The sequence below is a fragment of the Ambystoma mexicanum genome, chromosome 1q, assembly GCF_040938575.1.
Source record: "Ambystoma mexicanum isolate Mex_15411 chromosome 1q, UKY_AmexF1_1, whole genome shotgun sequence".
Lineage (NCBI taxonomy): Eukaryota > Metazoa > Chordata > Amphibia > Caudata > Ambystomatidae > Ambystoma > Ambystoma mexicanum.
In genome coordinates, this window is record NC_090922.1 from 402,372,636 (window position 1) to 402,396,594 (window position 23,959).

The window sequence follows — 23,959 nt, forward strand, 5'->3', positions numbered from 1 at the left end:
GTCCTACTTTGTTGACGGCCAACATTATGGTTATGTGCCAAGACCGCTAGAAGAGTCCGATTTATCATGCCTTCCATGCCAAAATGCAATCTTTTGGGCCTGTACTTTAGGCACATATTGTGGAACACCTCCAAATCTCCTGTGTGGCAGAATTCCGTGAGTCCCCTCAAATCTCTTGTTATAGTTTTATCAAATACAATCTTTTCAATGGCCTTGTGAGTGGGTGATGAAGGAATCAACCACTTCTTCTTCCGTGCCTCCTCTGTGGACAAATGGCCATGTTCACATTTGTGGAAATGCTCATTTGTCGACCATCGATGTACGTTGCTACAGTGCAACATTACTGACCGCCATTTTTCCAGTAGAATTTCCAACGACCCTTCACATGTTTTTGAGCTCCACCAAAGATGGTTGCTGATTGACTTGGACCACTGTGAAATACCTTGCATATCTTTTTTTTTTCCTGCAGCCGACAATTTTTTATTGATTGTTTTTGCAAGATGCCATACGTCAAATTGGTGATTTATATTTTTGTACTCTTCTCTCATTGTCTTGGCAATTGAAACGTGTCTGTCCGTGGCTATCAGGTCGATCACCATTCCCCGCGATTGTAGTTCTTGCAATGATGCTACAAAGCCAACTTTCTCCATGGCCACTGAGGATGTACTTTGTGACACCTGCACGACCACCGAACTCACAATTTTCTTACTTTCCATGTCCTGAAAGTGGTAGGTGCAGTACTTGGCTGAAAATCCTGGGCTGTCGCACTGTCCATCACCGGCTAGCCTGAAGCGTTTGCCCGCGAATGTACTTTCCATTGACATTTTTTCCATTCTCCAAGCTTCGCTGATGGCTGGAAATAGATAATCGGTTTGGTATTTGTAGAACTGACTTTTCGCAATGAAATGGATTCCCACAAACTGAAAGAAATACTGTAACTTTTTAAAACTTGAACCACTAAAAAGTGCGGCCGCTGCACAAAGTAGATTGCCTGCTGGCAGTTGCCCCAGCATGGGTTGTGCAGACCATGCGAACGGATGATATTGTGTACAGGTGGCATGTATTTTAAGGTTAGTGCCTCGAATTGCACGAGTCACATTAATCAATGGCTCCCCACATACTTCCCCACCAACCCAATGCCCACATTTCATCATCATAATAATATCCATCAAACAGCTATCGAATACAATGAATTTGGCCTCTTTCCTTATACTGTCACTCTGCATCCCAGCTGGTTCGGCCTGTAACGTTGAGGACATGTCACTCGCATGAAAGGTACAATCTCTGATATCGTCTTCCGCTATGCTGAGTGATATTGATGGTGTTTCATTGTCGTCCACTTCATTCTCTTCCATTGCAACATCTGTTCCTTGTCCGGAGATGGGAGAAAAAAACAATGTCTTCAACTTTCGCGCGCTCTTATTTTTTGCGGGTGTGGATTCTGTGAATTGATCTCCGACTGCATCCAAACTACCAGGAGGACATTCACTATCAATGGCTGGTGGTGGTATAGCTCCGTTGTCAATCACTTCATATTCTTCCCATTGGCACGATGCATCTCCAGTCTCAAGTCCCTGCCAAAAGGTTTGACAAGCAACATCTCTCGTTCGCTTCACTGTCTGTGTAGATCTAGTTCGTACACCCACTCGCAACTAGAGGACAGATTAGAAAAGGGATGTTCAGTTTAAACACAACTTACAGTATTGAACTATTGACAGTGAAAGACAACATAATATAGTGAACAGGACACTAACCTTCTTTTGCTTTCTTTTCTTTGAAACTTTCTTGCCTCGAACTTCAACATCTGGACGCTGTTGCTCCGACTCGTGTGTGCATGTCTCCACTTCCTCTCGCGCTGCAACGACTATATTTTCATGATAAGCACATCCATCACTCACTGAGGCTCCATCGACTCCCTGAAACATAGAACTTTCATTAGTATGTATAATAATATTGAAAACACAAAATGTACTTGGGGACCAATACCCATACGTACATCTCAATAGCAAAACACGAATGAACGCATTGTGTAGAACATTCAAACGACAATAGTTCACGCATTGTTGATCTAGTTAGATTGAACTGTCAAGATCCATACCTCGGGCTCCGCATAGACTTCCATTGATGATATTATTGAAGATGACGCTTCAGCAACTCCCTGAAACACAGTAATTGCATTAGTATGGTTTTCTATTTTGTTTAAAAGAACATAAACTTTCTGCAGGCATCAACGGCTCATCTAAATAGACCTGCACAAATGATCAGTTGTCTAAAATAAATAATGGATATCTAAATATGATTCGATTTGCTCCATCGTTGGAAGTGTCACCACCCAGAGATCTGCATCAACTACTAGGGGTGATGTTCTTGTTGAAGAAGCTCCGTCAGCTCCCTGAAACATAGTACTTGCGTTAATAAAGAAGGAAGTATAGCGGATGTAATCACGTCATTTGATCTCGCATGATTGATCTGTCAGTATCCATACCTCGAAATGCATAAGAACATCAAGGGACGCTGTAACTGCGGTGCACACTTCTGCAAGCTGTTGCGCCGACCCGTAACTGCATGCTCCCCCTTCTTCTTGGACTAATGCTCCATCGACTCCCTGAACCATAGGACTTTCATTAGTAATGAACACAATATTGAAAAAAGAAGACACATAGGAGGGCGACGACAGAAGGACATACCAATGGCTAAAAACGAAAGAAACATTGTGTGTAACAATCACGCTACAAGAATGCAAGATCTGATGATCTCCATCGATGGAACTGTCCGGAAACGTACCTCGAGCATCTGAGTGACATCTACGGTTGTCGTCAATGCGTTGGACTCCTCAGCATCTCCCTGAAAGACAGTACTTGCATTATTTTGGATAACAATAATTATAACTGAAAACAAAGACTAGAGGACGAGTACTGTGGTGTACCATTAGGTAAAATGATTACACGATCAATTAAAACTATTGATTTACATGCCTAAAACAAGTCAGTGTCAGAATAGCTAAGTAAGATTACCCGATAGGCGCTTGAAGTGGCTGATGACTGCAATAACGACACGGATGGAGAATCTTCCGCCTTCATATTGAGTGGATACATAAATGGGGAAATTATTGTTAGCTAATGCTACACACTACCGCAAGGCCGAGAGACAAATACGTAAACTTGACTCACCAGTGGAGGGATGTGGACGAATAGAGTGGGAATAGCGGTTGAGAGCAATTTTCGCCTCGCTCGCGGTGTTTTCTTCTTTATTAGCAATGATGTGGAGTACATGTCTGGGCTAAAGTGCCTGCTGCAGATGCGGTATCGATCACCCCTCTTGTCCGCAAAGACTTCAAGGACTCTACTTTCTAGCTCAGAGGCTGGATATCCGCAATATCGGACCCATTCTCTTATCTGATCTATTGTCTTAGGGAAAACATGCATTATAGTATCTTCAGATTTGTTATGGGTCTTCGAAGGGCAACCGCCAATGGAACAGGCAGGCATTATGGAAAGTTCTGAAAAGTAAAGATCAACAATTCTCTATGAATACCAATGTGTTAAAACATTAAATGACACATAAAAGGTTCAATGCAAGGTCCGTTTTGGTTCTTGGAACTATACACGTTATTCACATGCGGATAAGTATTTCAATAACTTTCAAAAAATAGAAAAAGTAATTTGACTAAACTCAGAACATGTGACTAGTTCCTTGCATGTACTGTCGTGAACGAAAAGAAAACATGGATGCAATTTGATGACTACTAGCAAATAGATATAAATTAAAAAATTGGACGCAAAATGATTATGGTACATGGACTTACCTTGACGAACAAACAGTTAGATGCAGGGATCAGAGTAGTTTCTTGTCGTAGAACAGGGAGCAGTTCACAGGTTGCAAACTGACGAGTTTGCTCAAAGTGGTCACGGAAGTTCACAGAGACGAAGAGCAGATAACGAGCACCTTCACGGGTTGACTAGCAAAGCGCAAAGAAGTTCTCATTAGAAATATGAAGTGGGTTATAAAGAATTCGAAACAGGGGTGTGTTTGTGAATGAATGACGTGTATATGTCGTGGCATTATGCGGTCTGCAGGGGGCCGTCCAGCGTGAGGGGGGATGCTTGGCAGGAGACACAGGGTCTGGAGGTAGACATGGGAACAACAAACCCATGCTCTATAGACCACTTTGAAGTGTACATGGTCTTTGGCACCTCTTGGCCTTTATCGCTCCCTGACAGCTCCACTTGCCAGCAGCGCAAGTACCCCGGTGCGAACTGCCTTTGATAGGGCGGGGGGTGGATCGGGGCGGTGGTCGTGCAGACAAGACACAGGAAGACTCGTGAATGGAGACACACTTATGTGGATTGCAGGGGGCCGTCCAGCGTGAGGGGGGATGCTTGGCAGGAGACACGGGGTCTGGAGGTAGACATGGGAACAACAACCCATGCTCTATAGACCACTTTGAAGTGTACATGGTCTTTGGCACCTCTTGGCCTTTATCGCTCCCTGACAGCTCCACTTGCCAGCACAAGTACCCCGGTGCGAACTGCCTTTGATAGGGCGGGGGGGGTGGATCGGGGTGGTGGTCGTGCAGACAAGACACAGGAAGACTCGTGAATGGAGACACACTTATGTGGATTGCAGGGGGCCGTCCAGCGTGAGGGGGGATGCTTGGCAGGAGACACGGGGTCTGGAGGTAGACATGGGAACAACAACCCATGCTCTATAGACCACTTTGAAGTGTACATGGTCTTTGGCACCTCTTGGCCTTTATCGCTCCCTGACAGCTCCACTTGCCAGCACAAGTACCCCGGTGCGAACTGCCTTTGATAGGGCGGGGGGGGTGGATCGGGGCGGTGGTCGTGCAGACAAGACACAGGAAGACTCGTGAATGGAGACACACTTATGTGGATTGCAGGGGGCCGTCCAGCGTGAGGGGGGATGCTTGGCAGGAGACACGGGGTCTGGAGGTAGACATGGGAACAACAACCCATGCTCTATAGACCACTTTGAAGTGTACATGGTCTTTGGCACCTCTTGGCCTTTATCGCTCCCTGACAGCTCCACTTGCCAGCACAAGTACCCCGGTGCGAACTGCCTTTGATAGGGCGGGGGGGTGGATCGGGGCGGTGGTCGTGCAGACAAGACCCGTTTGCCGCAGGGCCTCACCAAGGAGAGGCCATCTAACTGAATGTAAGAGGATGGCTGCAGGATCTACTACATGGAAGGCAGGGGGGTGAGTTTATAAATACCTCACCCTCCCAGGAGAATATATGGGGGTCATCTCTGTACCCGGTGCCCAAAAAGAGGATTTATTATGATCAACCATATTTATTATTTACCTATAACCATGTTTTGTATCAATAAAATCCAACAGCTTTTTATTGCCAACGCTTGATGCCAACCCACAAAATAATATATGTATGACTGCTGCATATATGGGTTCAACGGTTATGTGGATTGAAGGTGTGCGGCCAGCGTGAGGGAGGATGCTGGCCGGAGACATGTGGTGTGACAAGACAAGGCACTGGAAGGCTATTCAACGGAGACACACTAGATTCATTTAAAAAATCAAAACAACCATTGCTAAAATATATGTTGGGCTTTATTTTAGATTTTAGTTAAACATAAATAATAAACATTACACATTGTAAAGTTGAGGTTGCAGCACATCGAGGGAAAATCCGCGGTATTGTCCACTGTCACTGGGGAAATGTTGTCTAATGGCAAGTACCGCACAGGCAGGTATTACTCTCCGAACGCGGTGTCCGAGCCTCCCGTGAAGCCACCAAGTGAAGCAACGATAGGCCACCAGCCTGTACCACCTGTGAAAAAAAAAGATGCAAACTGTATTAAACTGACCAAACTTTCTTATCAATGTCGATTCAGGTAACACATGTCATTTTTCTTAGAAAAAAATTATATCTAGAAAATGCACTATATGGAACCAATTTACATGCGTTCGAATGATATGTAAATGTAATTTTATATGTGGGAGACGACCATGAAATAGTGGTGGCATCACTGACATCACAAACAGAGTATACTTACTCGTTACTCGGATTACGCGGACGAACAGTGCCACGAAGTTCGTGCATAAGCACCATCATCATCCTCAACACTGTCCGTGAGAGGCAGGCTTCCCTGAACTCTGGCAGCTCGGTGATGCATTGCGGACTTTGCTCGCCTTCCTGCAGACTTTGCTCGCTTTCCGAAATGTAGGCCAAGCACCCGGAATTTTCACGGCAGCAGCAGTTCTCCTCCTCAGTTGGCATTAGCTCGCACCGATTGCACGTGCACCAGGTGGAGACGCCGTCCATGCGACATGGTCCAGGCTCTTCATCCGTTGACTGGTCCTCCCAACTGCCGTCCGAATCCCCATCGTTTTCGCGTGCTTGCCTTTCCAGTAGTTCCTCCTCGGTGTACTCGGGCTCGTACATATACGGCATTATTGTGGCCATTGTGCGGTAAAGATAGTAAAATAATTTACAGAGATGGTACAGGTGTTCACACGGGCTACAAGCGGCGAAGGTAGCTGACCAGAGCACTGAAACGAGTCACAGAATACTCAAAGTAACACAGAGAGAGGAATGGAATCGAAAATCTGCTGCTGTATGTTGTGAAACGGTCTGTTTATACTTATTGGGGAAAGAGGCGTCCTGCCATTTCCATGGCAACACGTCAATAGCTGAGGCGCAGCGATTGTTGACACGAGACGTGCTTGAAATGGGCAGTACGCGTCTGCTGATGTCAGGCTCAGGGGCGGGGGATTTGATTTAGTGCCGCAAAGGCAGGTGAGCCAGGTCGATGCGGCGGAATGATAGGATTATCACAAAATGGAGGCTGATTTCGAGTGCGATAATGGGCGAAAAGTCGGGTAAGGTCCATAGGAAAGTTTCCTACGATCTACCGATTTATGCTTACAAACACATGGCCGACCCGTAGGGACAATAAAAAAAAAGTCCCGGAACTATCCTTTAAGCCAGTTTTTCTAATTTTGTTTTGAAGCTTTGCTTTGGTCTTAGGGTCCAAAGAGTCCTTCTTTGAATGTCCTGAATCTTTATGTAGGTAGCGTTTCCTGTTTTATCATATCTGTGTTTATGAGGACACTGTCCCTTTAATGAATAGTACAGAAGGACTTGGGGTGTATACACATTTGCCAATATTCTATAAACCACAGAGTCATACCTCTGTGGATTAAACACCAAGTCCTTTTCAGAGTTTTCAATGGGCAAAACTGTGTTATTAAAACGGTTCGCCAACCCTAGTTTCCACACTAAGGCCATGTTCCTTGGATTTACTTCAATAGAAGAGATTGAGTTTATAGGGGCATTGTTTACGACTGCGAGATCCAAAGACAATAGCCCAGTCAAATTTGTGGAAATGAATACATAGTCCAGTGTGGACATTTTAAATCCACATTTTGGTAGGTGAAATGATCAGGTTTATCACCATCATGTTTCCATTGACCAAGGAAATGTCCAAAGCTTTAATTTCCTCCCATATAAGCTTGCCCATGTCCAATGCCACAGAAGTGTCCTTTTGCCTAATTTTCAACCAATAGTAAATCTGATCTAAAAATTCACTATTTAGGTCTCCAACAATAAAATAACTACACACAGATACCACCATCGCCTCTGCCGACAAGTCCGATAGACTGTCCAAGGAAGATTTTAAGAATGATGATGCAAAATTAAAATTAAGATTAAACACATGACAAAAAGACACTCCATGGGCCACATCTACACTTTTTACCAATTTAACCAATTGTACGTCAGCTCTTTGTTTCCATTGGCATCATTTTCAGACACATTTGATTTTTTAAAGCACATAAAAGACTTCCTACCGGCTGGCCTCTATTCTCCTGCACTGCATTTACGGTGCAGATGGTAAATCTGTCGGCACAGACTGAGCCTGTGAGCCAAGTCTCCATGCAAAGTGAAGAAAATGGAAGGCCAATCATACCTTGAACAAATTGCCGTAGGATTCTGGTCAACTACGGCGCAAGCAGTGTATAAAGGAAGGCAGCTAACTGCCTCCACCACAAATGTGTTTGAACTTGTTTCAGGTCTAAACGCAAGCTCATTTTCAATCAAAATCTTTATGACTTGCATAACATCATAACCCTAAGGCATAAAAGCTTCCAATGTGGAGAGAACCACATTTTCTATCATTCTAGAAAAAAATACAGTTTGGCCACATCCACACGTGTGTCAGACACAAATTCTACTTTAGCAATGTCTTTTGTTGTGACGATCTGGAGATTCGGAACCTCTGAGAACAAAAACATGACTTGGTGATGATTTAAAGGAAATACAGAGCTATCTGCAAGAATTTGCTCAATGTATAGAACGTGGTCCTCTGCAAAAAGATTTTGAACATCACCTGGTCCCGCCAGCCCCAATTTAGTTTTAAGAGACACCATTAGCTGGCTCACTATTTAATTATGTGGTAGTGGCAGGTCCCGGGGAACAGGGAGAGGTAACACTAGCACCTCTGTTTCCTTATTTGGGGGGCAGTTTGACAGGCGCTTCCTTTTTTCTTCTTATGTTGAGAAAGGCTGATTTGGAAACTCCTGGCCTTTTAAGAACAGGCCCACCTCCCTGTTGCCAACAGCCCTATCACCAACTACAGGCAAACCACCCTCAATTTATGTAAGCCCTTGGGAATTAATTCTCATTTTTGGCGATAAAGTTACATCTAATTTAGTACTCTGGTTTAGGCTTTGCGAAGTAAGATGATATGGTTGCTGTACATTAATAACAGTAGTTTGGAGTACAGAGACTGCCTGGCCCTTTAAATTGGTTGTTTCTCTGCTTTGCAGAGCTTTGAGGGGCAACTTTGACAATACAGATTTTTTAGGGCATTCTTTAAAAAGATTGGAACCAATTCTCTTTTTTCAATTGCAGGCACAGCGACATTTATTCCTGCCAGTGGCCTGAGTGAGGAAAAAGTCATGACTTCTAAAAGTTCATCGAAGGGTTCACCAACACTTTCCATTTCAGGATAAATTGTCAAGGCACTCAAATTCAATAATTCTTGTGCATCTTGTTTTCCAATGGCAGGTTTATAATGTTTCCTTGGGGAGGTCTTTTTCAGCCAGTGGGACCTTAGGTTCCAAAAACTCTGTTTTAGTTGAAGCTTTCTTTGGGGCACAAAAGGGCTCTACACACAAAGAAGAAACACCAATATATATTTTTTGTAAAGGATACCACAAGCAGCGGTTGTAAAGCTGTATTTGTAGCCATATCTCGTGTCTTTACTCAAAGGGGGATAACATTTAGAGCTCGCCTAATTGGAGAAGACTACTGGATAGCAGAATTGTAAACCGGTGTTAAGGTGAGGCGTAAATTAGGATTAGTCGTTTCCATATGAGACTTACATGTGATAGTAACAAATCCAAATAACTAATCACATTATAACTAATACCATAATAATTCCAAAATAAGTAATTCATTTTGAGTTGTTTTGTGGGGTTTTCCACACCCAAGCCCCCCAAAACCACTATCCCTACTCCCAACAACTTGTTTTTTTCCGAATGTGTTATTTTGGAATTCATTGTTTTCGGTTTGTTGTAATGGGAATAGTTATTTTGTTATTTGTTATAATCACTGCATACCCATATGAGACTCTTGCGCTCAATCAGAATTGGAGAGCCCAAACCTTTAGTTGCGTCCAACAGGGTGCAATGCCCCACCGCTGCCTTAAAAGTTTCCCTCTGTGGAGGAGGGAGGCCTTGTAGAGAGTTCATAGGGGCTTGTGACTTTTCTGGTGTTGAAATAGCGTCAGATTTAGTAGGTAGATAACCATAGACAGAGCCCTCTAAAAATGCTAGTTTCACTGTCTTTGAGCTGATAATTTGGCTCTTGCCCCGAAATACTTCTGCACTTGACTCAGTTGAATTCACAAGCTTAGCCAAAGTAAAGATCCTGCAGTTGCAGGGGCATTGTGAAGCGATGTACCCAAAGACAAGCAATTTGATGTGATTGGGCAAGTGTTTAGGTCTGTCGGTTTTGCTAAATCAGTCATGAAACGTGCTTTGAGGCACGTTTGTGTCCAGAATTATGCATACACCTGAAGAGAATGATATACAGTGAGGTTTTACTAATTCCATATCTTGGTCAGAGAGATTGGGGTCGCCCCTTAATGAGAAATCAGACAATCCTCTGTTTACATAGTCCATGCGCAGCGTAACAGAGACGGTTATAGTAGGGGGGGGAATAGCGTTAACTTGTGGGAGATCTCCAAACTCATGAACACCCTAAAGCATGCCCAGGGGAGATGCCGGTGCAATATAAGGGGCAGGACTCAATTGAGGAACTTTTGCTGCAGGCATATTGTCACGCAATAAGGCAGCCTTTCTTCTTGCTCTAGATATGCTGCGGAGCGAGTACAAGTTCATTGGGATTGCATGACGCAAAAGGATTTTGTACTACTGGGCCATATTTTAAAGTGGACACACCAGTGAGGAAGAGTCTGGCGTTAAAATGTGGACAGTACAGGAGGACTCCAATATAGTACCGATTGGCAGCACTCGGCAGGCTCAAGCAGACCGCTTTCTGCCAACTTCCTGACCTTTTAGTCTGAGTCCAACCACAATGTTTCAATTTCAAAGTCAAATTGTTCCAGGCATGATCCCACACCACTTTGTTGTGTAAGTTATGCTATGCTCCCTACTTGCACTCACCTTTTATTCGAAGGGACAGTTTAACATGGGGTGTTTGGGGGAAAACCCCAGACCTCCGGTCCTTCTGGGACTGCTGATATTCCATTTCACTTGCTTTCCCACTTCCTCGCCACGCACAGAAAAACATACTTTTAACTCCTTTCAGGCGGGGTGTAGAACGCAGATCTCTATTCAATGAGGAACAAGCAGTCAAGACAGCAAAATGAGATGGGACTGCCGAGACTCCCTTCCACTTGCTTTCCCACCTCCTCGCCACTCCAACACATATGGCTTCATCATTCCCCTTTCCCTCGGACCATGTATGCTTATTTGGGTCAATTTTTTGTCAGGATTAAGCCTTAAACTGACTTTCAACAATACCACTACCTGCTCATTCTAACTATTTGTATTTGGCTCTCATGATGAGTGGACTCGCACATCTCACCATTCATTAATTAATAGTTTAGCCTTTAATTCCTCACGCCAGACCCGGAAAACTGCAAAACATGTTTGCCTCCATGGAACTTGCACCTCCTTTTCATCTCTTGACTCAGCTGTGAATCACAACATAGACCAAGATAAACTGAAGACAAGAAGAGGAGAACCCTTGATGAATGCATGAGGATTTATAGCATTAGATAGACAGAAACATGTACACCTATGGCCTGATTTACAAAGCATTTTCCAATGGGATTTCACCATTGAAAAATGCTTTTGTAAATCAGGCGCATAGGGTTTTACAGATAGAAAGGTAAACTGCCTGTGCTATTGGGCTTTTCAATCAGTATTGCAGAACAATGAAAATATTTTCAATGTTCATATACTGTTTATGACATGGGGTTATCAGGATTTAATGACAATGATGTCATGTGTATAATAGATTTTGTGATCATTGGGCAATTCCTGCACTTTCCTGACAATGGAATTTAAATTTGAAGGATTTTTGTACTTTGGAACAACGATGCAGTTCATTTGAAGGATTGACGAACATTGAGGAAGTTTAACCCTTTACTATAATGTACTATAATGTATTCAATGAATTTCGTAATCGTTGAGGAATTGTTGCACTTTATTGTTCATGAACTTTAATCTAGAAGTATTTTTGCAATGTAAAGCTCATGCAGGTCAAACATAGGGCTTCAATGTGTGTATATATAGTAGTTGTATGCAGATGGAATTAATCGGAAAGGTAGAGTGAAAAGGGATTTAATAAATGCAAAATTGGAAATAAAATACATTCATGTTTTAGAAGTGAACAATGCATTTTGTTGCTTCCCTGATTTTTTTTACGTTGGCTTGACCTGGTATCTTTTGTACCTCCAATTGGGCACTTGGAGTCCAATATGGTTAGCTTATGCAGGTGATTTTGTTTTAATTGACTGCACTTCAATCGGCCTCCAATGGCTCACTGCCTCTTTTGCAGTATTTGCAGAGACACATTTCTTGAAAATTAATGTTACTAAGACAAAGGTCTTGCATTTGACTGCAAAGAAAAGAAATGTAAATTTAGCTGGTAATTAAACCAGAACGTTTTGGAGGAGGTACATAATATTGTCTATCTTGGCTTCCCTATAATCGGCAAACCAGGAAGGTCTCACATTATTTCATATCTTAGACACAAAACAGATGTAATAATTGCCCAGATTAAATATATTAGAAGTAAATATTGTAAATATTGACGTATACCTTTAGTTACATTGTATGAAATGAAAATTATCCCGAGATTACTTTATGGCATAGAGTTACTTCAATCATGGGTATTGGAATTTTTGCATAAACTGGAAAGTATAATCTGGCATAGTACTCAAGGCATCCCGAACGCAGTCCCCTTAGTGACAATATGTTTTGAATTGGGATTGAGCTCAATGAGAGTTAGCACTATTCCAATTGCATGCCAAGAATAATATCCCACTTCCAAACTCCTTGTATGAAGACTTAGGAGTGTTAGTGCAAGCGAGAAGTGAGAGGGTGATCAATTCCTTTTGGTAAACCTGTGAAAATATTTTACTGAACCATGGTATGACTTTGTCGGACTTGAGAGATCATCCCGGGAAGGTCAAAAAGGTCTTGCCTTGCAGGATTGGGCAGAAATGATTGACTATTATCATGGGTATGCATCTTTAAATCACTTAAGACACAAATAAACATGTCTGGGAAATATGGCACTGTACTTAAAGAGGTTTCCAAATAGAGGAGCTCAGATGGAGTTCATGCGCTTTAGATGGAATTTGATGCCTACTAGAGAAATTCTGTGTAGACGCACACCGGCACAGCAAAGGAATAAGATATGAATGTCAAATGTAGATTCTGTGATTACCCATCTGAACTTTAAACATTGAAGCATCCCCGTATACATTGCCTGCAACTTATATCAAAATGTATTAAGTATTTTAATCAGCATGTTTATAATTTGGGGTTTGTGGAAAGTGTAATGCTTTGGATTAGGTTTTTAACTGATTACCCAATTTCAATGGCATGGGCCGCTATTCGATTTTTTTATGGACCTGGCTAACTGAAATGGATTTCAATAATTGGATTCTAATAATCAAATGTTATTCATTGTGAATAGGAAGTTTTATATTGATAACAGTAATTAGAATAATAGTTGATATTTTTTTTCTATAAATTATCCCTCGATTGTGAGTGTTTGGTAATGACTAGGATATTTCTTTTAAATGAATTGTTTATGTATTATTAGTTTTTTTACCAATATACTAAACAAGTAGCTTATTACAGAGTTAATTGGCTTACATATGATTGTTAAATACTAATATAAAATACACACTGGGCTAAAGACGCCCACAATAAGTATACTGTTTCTATGGTGGGCTCTTAGCAATAGTTATCGCTATCGCTGAGGGGGTGTTGCCAATAGCCCTCATCATTAAACACACATTGTTATAAGGAATTGCACATTTCTAGAAATACCACTTAGAACATTTTGGAAAATCTTCCTTCATTATGTTTAACATTGTTTTCATCCATTTCCGTTTATGCCCAGTAGTGGATCAGACCTGTACTGTATAGTTATTGTATAATTCACACAATGGTCATGTTTTACCCTTCTCTTCATTATATTACAGAGAGGCTACATTTTGACTCCCCATTGAAAATGTTTTTCTCCTGCATGAAAGTGGAAGTAATGAAGTGACTGCACAGAACTACCACCATTCAACATCAATTCGCAGGCAACATCAGACTTATAATGATGTCCAGTCTCTTCATCTACTGCATACTCTTCATCTACTTAATTGAATTCCTTGTATTATCACCTGCATAGATTATTATGGATAAATATATAACAAAGTCATATTTGTTTGTGGGTTTGTATGTGGTGTTGATCTTGGGGAAGTAACTCCTCATGAACGGTGAGGTCTGGCATCATGAATTTTGCATGTAATATTCTTTATTTCATTGCCAAATTATTGCAACTATTTCTAGCTCGATAGGTTATCACGTCCCCAAGATAATTAACTTCTTTTGTTTTTTTCAGCATTGCATTTTCTGGTGTTCCACGCGCCATCTACAGTTCATTTGTAAAAAGTGCTGATCATCACGCTGTCTGTGCTGAATTGGCCTTCAGTTTTTTTTCTTTCTAATTTTATTAGAAGAGAGTGTGTCTTTCTTTTCATTGGTTTCTTTTGCAAAAAACTCGATACATGTTAATTTCAGTAATTTATTGAACACCAAATTTTTGTTTACCTCTGAATAAAATTCTCACATGAATATCATATTTGTATGCTTAATTGCAATATGTGTTTAGCAGTGACAATGGCCACCACTGTTAACAGCACTGCAAATTATCAGAGTAAGCATACACATATGATATTCATGTGAGAATTTAAATCGGAGATAAATGAAAATTTGGTGTTGAATTAATTAGTGAAATGTATCCCGTTTTACCTTTGTGACAAACAACAATATTTGTTCACCTTTTTCGGTGAATACAAAAACAAATATGAGAATGGACATAAGCAAAGCCGGGTACTTAGGCCAGTATATATATAAAACAACACGCCTCCTGTCAGCCACTCATTTGTGTAATGAAAGTGGCTGAATAGACGCAAAACAAAGAATCCAGGCATTCTTGGGTTAATTAGAAAAGGTGCAGCAAATACTGTTCATAAATTAGTCACCTTAATAGTGAAAATAAATGGAATAACATCTTTTCAACACAAAAGCATAGCAGATGACATATTACACCCACATGGTAAAAGTATGCCATGCGTTCCGTCCGTGACTAGGACTTCCTCAGGCAGTTCAAGTATTAAAAAAAACAATTATTTGCTTCCTTTAAATAAAGTATTGAACAAACATCACTTCCTGTTCATAGCTGCAACCAGTGACTGGCCAAATAAGTTGCTGAGAATTTCACACTGTGACTGCACCACGTATATTGAACCTTTGAAAGAATTAAACCACTGAAAAAATGTCCTATCACCAGTTGCATGTCACATGTCTCCCGTAGGAGGCCCTTTTAATTTTGACACGTGTTTCAGCTCATTCGAGCCTTTCTCAAGACAGGGCATATAATTCGATCATTAATCACTGTTGTTAGCACAATGTAATCACAATTCACAAATTAGGTCATAGATTTAGGGAGGAGTGAGGGTAGGATTTGTGGGAGAAAAATTAAAGAAAAAAACTAAAACAAGAAGAGAAGAACCAAAGTCTTGAGTTAATTGCATGTTCAATCTCACATGCTAATCACATCGCAAATATATACATAGGTATATTGTTTAAAGTATTATGCAGTAATCAGTTGCCCAAAAAGATTATTATCCACCTTCTTTGTCTTGGTATGTATTACCGTAACTGACATTCAGTGAAAATAGTTCTTGTCATCATTGTACTTATTCAAGAAACATGAATTTTTTATTTATTTATTTATGTGTTTATTTATAATGCGTCGGTAGCCCGCAGGCATCAGGGCGCAGAGAGACAGGCTCATGTTAAGCCGAAGGAAGAGGAACAGTTAAGGGATGGCACATTATTTAAAAAGATAGGTCTTCATTTTTTTTCTAAAAATAAGCAGATTTGGCTCTCCTCTGATGGAAACTGGAAGGTTGTTTCACTGCATAGCAGCACGGGTCGGGAAGGATTTCCCAGCACCAGTCGCTCGGAGTGCCTGGGGTATCTGTAACTTGCCTTGTGTTTGGGATCTTAAAGCCCGTTTAGGAGTATATCGGGTGAATTTGGTTCTGAGGTAGGAAGGAGCCACTCCATATAGACACCTGTGTACTGGGGTCATGGACTTAAAAAGGATTCTATCCTCTATTCTGAGCCAATGGAGGGATCTTTTGGCCTCTGTCACATGGCTTCTTTTGTCTATCTTTTTTATGATCCGAAAGGCATTGTTCTCCATTATCTGGCATTTGTTTATGCACTTTTTTGATGCTCCCAGTAGCAATGAGTTGCCATAGTCAAGGCGTGCCAGTATAATGGCCCTGGCGATTGTAGCCGTATTGTCTTCTGTTAATAGTGGGTGTATGGCTCTCAGTAGGCTAATGTAGTAGGCATTCTTTTTATGGAGATAATTGGTTTGGGATTCAGATCCCAGGGACTTCTTTTGTCCAATACATTCCATAATAATTTTGTATTAAATAATTGTGTAAACAGTGTTCTTACCAGCATTATGATTGTTCAAATGTAGAACAAGAAATATAAATCTTGTGCGTTGGTCCCTGGGTTCGATCCCACTTGCAAAGTTATGTTAATGAGTTCATAAGTGCATACCATGAATCCTAGCATATTGCCTCATTTACGCTCCTGGTTATAGGTGGGCAACATTGTCATCGCTATTTAGATTAAGCCATTTGATTTAAAGTCCTATCTGGAGTGACTTTGGTGCTCACTGTTACTGCAAGTATTGTTCATTAGCATAGGCTGGGTGTATGGTGGTGTTGAATGTCTACGCTTATGGTGTTCAGCCATACATATTGTCTAGGGATGTGTTTCCGAAATCTATCTGAAATTCTAGTCAGGCTCAAAAGGAGCCGGGTACCAATGTTTTGGGATTCTTGTTAACACTGTGTGATGCCGAATGAAAATAAAAGCCGCTCTAAATGGCGTGTTAAGAAATCTCACTGCGTGCTCTAAAAATATATGTATCACGATCTGTTTGAATATGCTCGAAGTACGTTCTAAACACTATGCATTGAAAGGTCTATAATCTCCTGTGTCGGGGAAGGATAGTATTGTAGATGTGCTTAACTGCAAAATGCAGCAGCTCCCTTATCCCACACATCGGCTACTCTGGTCGCAAGTCGCTTAGTCAGTGAAAAAATAGTTTGTCTGGGTTACCATGGCAGTGTGAATAGTCCCTTGTTGATGTTGTTGGCTAATGCCGAACATCGCTGCCATGTTTTGGGCTAAAATGAGTATGAGTGCATGTTTGTCTTGTGCGTGTCCCAAACACAAATGCGATGATGCAGCTGACAGAATGATCGTGAAAAAAGAAAAGTTTGACCCAAGAGTTAGTTGCGTAATGTAATTGAGAAACTTAAATAATATATGTATATAGCTTTCATGAAGAAAAATTATTATTGCGAAAAAATCCTGCCTGATCACAGAAGTGTAGCATTATAATAATACTGATCTAAGATCGCCTAATTGAAGGTGAGGTCTAATAGCGATATGTGCACTGTCATGGAACAGTAGAGTTATGATCTATCCGTTAGTAATTAGCTTTGAGCTGTACAGCAAACAAACCAATGTGATATGTAAATACAAGTTTGAATTAAGGGAACGGGGAAGTGGAAACACCGGCACCATCTCGTGATGGTGCTGGTATTTCCACGTCTGCCTGCAGGTCAGACCTGGCGGGAACGCCATCTCCCGCCTGCAGGACTCGAGATTGGGCGGTCCGGAATTAACAGTGGTGGCGGGTTTACTGCCACTGTTATTTCCGGACCACCTGACCCGTAATGAGGCCCAAAGTGTTATTAATGAATAATAGACAAAATCACAAAAAGAGGTAATCCTCTTTACCCAATTAAAATGGGACCCTGTCACAATGAAATTGTAATCTCATCCCATATGTTATGTCGGGACATGCTCAATGACTGTAAAAAAGCCACATGAAATGAAATTCAGTAATCAGATAAAGGAAAGCGCATCCCTCGGGGAATACATCTAAAACCTTTTTAGATGTGAGATTTTAAATAGTTGATAATATACTTACTTCAACCCTATTTCAAAAGCCCATCAGTGCTAATACGGTATTTCATGCATCTAGTCATCACCTAACCCCTCTAATCCAATCCATCCCTTATGGTGAATTTGTGAGGGCTAGATGAAATTGCTCAACTGAAATGAATTTTGTAAAGGAAGCCACTAAAATGAAAGATCACTTTTTGATTTTGAAACGTGGATACGCTAGAAAGAATATAGAGATTGCATTTGAGAAAGTGAAATGTAAAAATAGGAATGACCTTTCATTTCATTGTTAACCAAATAGTTGTTTGATTCTGAATCGGTAGCTTCAACTTCAGAGCTGCATGCTTCTTCAGCTACATGCTTGTGAGTAGCAGCACTGACTTGAGATGAATGTACCCGGTCTTTGATTTGCTCATCAAATCTTTTTGCAAAAGTATAAATCCTCAAATGTTCATAGTCCATTTTATCTCTCTTAAATTTAATCTGCTTACAAACACAGATTTCGCCTTCATATCTCAATAAAAATATCTTCAAGGAATGACATTCATTTTTTACATTCATCTCCATCACAAGAAGATGTCCTTGATGATTTAATCAGGCTTTCCATAATCTTGAAAGGGCAGGTGTTAGTGTGATCCCTCCATTCTTTAATTACTTGAGGATTCATTTCTTCGAAGGTAGGAATCATCAGGATTCTCAATCCTCTGGGTATTCTCTGCTCTTCCAAGTAAGTCTGAAGGGTTATGCTTGCCACCACTTAGAGGTTCCTCGCTTTTTCAATCACTCCAATTTGTCCATCTTTTGTTGGATTGTAAAACTTGCTGAACATGTAGGCTCATTAGATTCAATATTAGTAATGGTGGCTACTTCTAACAGCACTTTTGCAGCGATTCTGCGCCTTGCCTCCAAGTCATCCACCATTTTAACAGTCAGGCCACTGTAACTTTGTTAACTGCCAACTGTTAAATCGTATCTATATGATATGCACTTATTTAAAAATTAATCCACTATTTAAGAACGTAACAACATTCATCATAGACACACTGGACCTCATTATAAGGTTGCCGGTCCGGTAACAACGGTACCAGTAAGCTTGCTGGTACCATTGTTACCGGACCGGCAAACTACGAGGTCTGCTCGCGGCTGCCTTTTCACCCTCCAGGTCTGACCTGGTGGGCGGACTGGCACCTGTGAGCAGACCATGTCAGATGCACCGGCACCATTCACCGTGCCTATGGAGCTCAATGGGAATGGGGAGCATTTTTTTTTTCGCCCGGGAATGGCCAATTACCGGGTCCGCTGGGGCTGTAATGCCCTGGTAATTGGCCATTCCCAGGCACTGGAAAAAAAATGACTCCGGCGGCACCCGTGTTGGTTTTACCGGCACGACTGCCGCCGGAGTCATAATGAGGCCCAATGACTTAATACTGTGTGTCTTTAGTGGATATGCCCACCTCGCCAGCACAGCACATATCCTGCATTTATTGCTGCCTGTGCGCATGGATTTACTGCCCTACCTGTAAACAGAGAGTAAAGATGGTTGCACTTGCGGTTAAGCTCGCAGGCAAGCCTGGTCGCAGACAATCAAAATGTATTCTATAAACAATGCAAATGCTCACAATAATGCATACACCACTGTTGGGAGATGGCTGCAAGACGATCCGCAATTCCAACTCCACAACTCCTTTTTCTTTGTGTGCGGCATTCAATCTTGTTAAAGCTGGTGCCTCCGGATTAACAGGGAGAAAGAAGAAACAAACTCCCCTTTATTTAAAACAACACACCTCCTGTCAGCCACTCATTGGTGTAATGGCAAGTGCTGTTTATTCATTTATTACCTTAATAGTGAAAATAGGTGGAATAACATCCTCTCACCACGGAAGCACAGTGGATGACATATTACAACCACATGGTAGAAGTATGCCACGCGTTCCATCCGTGAATAGGACTTACTCAGGCAGTTTAATATTTTTATTTTTTAAGTATTAAAATTAGCAATATTCAGTGCACTTGAGACGAAATAGGCCTATTGCACTGAATGTTGCTAATGTGCACTATGTAGCATTATTTGCACTTGCAAATTTGCACAAAGTGGTTATTGATAACATTGTGACTTAGCTACCATGATGACTTTTTTATTTGACCATCTTATTATAAGTATACGTTATTATTATTGATGTTCTGTGTATTACCTATGGTTTTCAGAAATTAAAAAGCTGCCATATTTTTTATTCACGATGCAAGAGATCCCCGCAGCTATAGCCGAAGGTATAGGAAAATGAAACGCAGCAAAAAAGCCATTGCCGGTCAAAAAACATGCAAATGCAATTGGTCTAGAGGTCAGGGGGAATTAAGAGGAGACCAAGTGATATTTGGGAGTTTGAGGGGATCTAGGGACTGAGTTTGCAACACGCATCTTTACTGTAGCCTCGGCTATGGACACAATAGCACAAATAGTGGACATTTCAAAGGAAACTTCCTCACAAAACAGCGTGTGCTGTGGGGCAATGGGAGTGGGCAGGAGGACTTCATGGATGTGTGGGGAGCAGACACCAAGGAGGGGGACACATTTTGTGAGGGACCTGGGGGGCAGGGAAGCATTTATTTTTCACTCATGTTCTCTTTATTTGCCGCTATATAATAACTACAGATAGCTATGTAAAAACTTGATTTTTTTACAGCTACAGTAACTTTGGGGGTGAAAAATCACTGTCCAAATGATAGGCAATCGAGACTCCCATCTATGTAGTAACCGGGAATGACCCTTTATCTTCAAAGTGAGTACTCACCATGGCCCCTTCAGCCCCTGTTGCCTAATACATGAGCACAAGTTACAAGACCACTTAGAGCAACATGTGCTTAGGGGCCAGCCCCTTCCTTTCTTTTATGCTAAGCAGGGTCCATCCCATTTGCTGCATGGATAGGAGACAGTCTTCAGTCCCGGATGTCGTGTGTTTTCTTAGTTTTAGAATAACCTGTTATATATATATATAATATATTACAATATTCTTTAAAGATCTTCTATGTTCCTAGTGCTCTCTGAGAGCTCTGAGAGAATATCTTTTTGCCTTTTGCTGAATTGCATTCTGGTATTTGTAGTCTCCCAGTGAAGATGGGGGAATAATGCGTAACCTAGTTCTATAAGGACTTACACATTTGAGTGACTCTGCCGCTTCAGTATCTATGTATGCTTCTGCACTGTTCTCCCATTACCTCCACATCCCTATTCCTCGCCTCAGTAATTACCTCTGAGGCCCCACCTCCACTCCGGGAACCATTCTTCATTTTCTTTTCTACTGAGGTATAATACCTCCTACTTACCCACAAGCCACAAGTTCTCATTTCCTGTCCTTGTTTCCTTCCCTGTGCTCACTATGTGCTCTTCAAAACAAAAGTGTGATTGCACACTTTATAATAGGTAGCCCTCCATTTCAATCTTCATAATTGGTTACAAAATGATAGGCATCAGGGACTCCCATCCATGCAGTAACTGGGACTGACCGTGCTTAGCTTCAAAACGATGAAGCGGCTGACCACCTTAGGCCATGTTGCCTAATAAATGAGCACATCTTACAAGACCACTTAGAGCAACATGGCCTTAGGGGGCCGGCCCCTTCCTTGCTTTAAAGCAGAGCACTGTCCATCCTGGATACTGCACAGATGAGAGACAATTCACAGTCCTGGGTGCCATGTGTTTTCTTAGTTTTAAATATGTGAAAATCAGACTGTGATTGATGAACATCTTTGAGTGATGGGTTGCAAGTCTTTTAAAATATAGAATGGGCATAGCCGGAGGCTGTGCCCACTGGCCATTGTCACAGACCAATGTTAGCGGTCCAGTTGTGTTCTAAAATGGACAGTCAGCCATGCCCACTGGCTTAAGAGTGTGTCCACTAGCCATGGGCAAATGGCCAATGTTAGTGGTCTGGTTGTGTTTTATATGGACAACGGGCTGTGCCCTCTGGCCATGGCCAAAATCCATGGCTGGTGGTCTGGTAGTTTTTCAAAATGGACAGTCAGTTCTGAAAGTCTGCCATCTGACATAACAATACCACTTTCAAAATAGGTCAAAATCAGTCGGAGATTAATTTGGGCGATGGGTTGCAAGTGTTTTAAAATATAGAGTGGTCATGGTCAAAGGCCATGTCTAGTGGTCTGGTTGTGTTTTAAAATGGATAGTGGGTATGGGGGAAGACGTGGTCTGGTGGTGTTCTAAAATGGACAATGGGCGCAGGCAAAGGCCAGCTAAGGGTAGTGTTCTGCTAATGTTAAAAAATATAGTCCCCCGATTGTGGCTGCTTTTCAGGGCACAAGTACAGGACATAAGTGGGTGAACAGCATAGCTTCTTTTCAGGCTACGGACGCAGCACCTTGGTTATTTTTGAGGTTGGCAAGCTTGCTCAAGTATTTGGCTAGCAGGATTTTACTTAGGCTGTCATGTTCCCAGTGCATATGCTTACCAACAACCACACAAGCACTTGTCTCATATTGGGATTTTGTTCCCTAATTATACATTGTTTTTTTACAGACTGAGAAGTGCAAATCATGACATAATCACTGTTCACATATTACTGTGATCATGGGTAGTGTCTCTACCTCAGTTCACCTACTGTATCCCACCTTCTCTGCATCCACCCAACCTCTTCCATTCTATGTACCCCAACTATCCACCATACTCCCTCCTTCTTTTTTCACTCCCATCTCACCTAACCCTGACTACCCCACTTACTCACCCTACTTACATCTTTGTACCACCATTGTATCCCCACCATGTGTTTCCCCTTCTATGCACTCTACCCACACCATATCGACCCTTACCCAGTCTACACCACCCTCTTGACCACTACCCACCCTCTCTACCACTACAGAATCTATTCATACTTTTGCATCGTTCTCCTAATATCTCTTATTCTGAATACATCTTGAAGTACAAATTACAAGGACTACTGAATATATACATATGTAATTGTTTTACCTGAATAGCTGTGGCTACATAACTAGTCGTGATTGGGCGAATCACAAGCGTGGATAATCGCAGAAATGAAAGGAGAGCATAACATGGGCCACGACAACGCAAATCACTGCGCTGCATACGTAGTAATGGCTATCCACAGGGCCAAATGTAATGGGGGCTATGTACAGCCCAATGGTGCACTGTGGTTTTCTGGCAGATTGCATAGCCACAGCTACCCAACATGTTGATAGAAACTGCATCACAGAAATGAGTGCAGGGTAGGTGAGGAGGCCATCAGGGGAGTGTGGGGAGCTGGCATAGGCACGTTAATGTATTGCGTCAGTTGATTGGTTGTTGGTGTACACACAGCGCCCGGATGCCCTTGGGCCAGGTGCGCTATATAAATAAATAAAATACAAATACAAATACAGCTATGTGAAATAGCCACGGGCACTAAGCCATACATTTCTGTGCAATAATCATATTTTTCTGTAAGTGTTACACCACATAATTTTAAATGTATTTCTGATTCAATGTCCTTACCTCTACCTTGTCTCATTTGAACTTTTAAAGGTTGGCATTGTCTGTTTTTGTGTAAGTAAAAAATGTACGTGTGCCCACGGCTACAAGAGGGTGTTTATAGCTGCGGGTTTTATAGCCGCGGCTAAATAAAGATGGGTGGAAGAAAACATGTTTTGAATGTGTTTTGGTGTTTGCAATTGGTCTTTGTTACTGTTGTAATTGAGTACTTCACTGTGAAGGGTTGCAGTGAAAATATGTTGCCATTTTAGTACTTTGCTTACTATACTTCTCTTATTGTGCTATTCATTTTGAAAAGTATGAAGACGGACATTTTCTACACTTTTCTCATTCTGATTGCAGAGCTCACATTGTGCATATGCTGAGTGTGTGGCTGATGAGAAAGTAAGTCTCAGTAAATATTTACATATTTAAATGTTTTTTTGCAGTGTTGCGTGTGTCAGCTATATTCACCACTGCTATCGGATGGCATATATTGCCACTATCTTCCACCAGCTCACAAGTGGTAGTTAATTGTACCATAAACGTGTTTAGAAAGTGCATTCTTCTTAACTTTATAGAATTAGAAAAATTACAGTGCTCCTCATACACCTATGCATTGTCAGTGGTTTAATGAGATGCTTTTAAATATAGCCATCCCTTTTCATACACCTATGCAT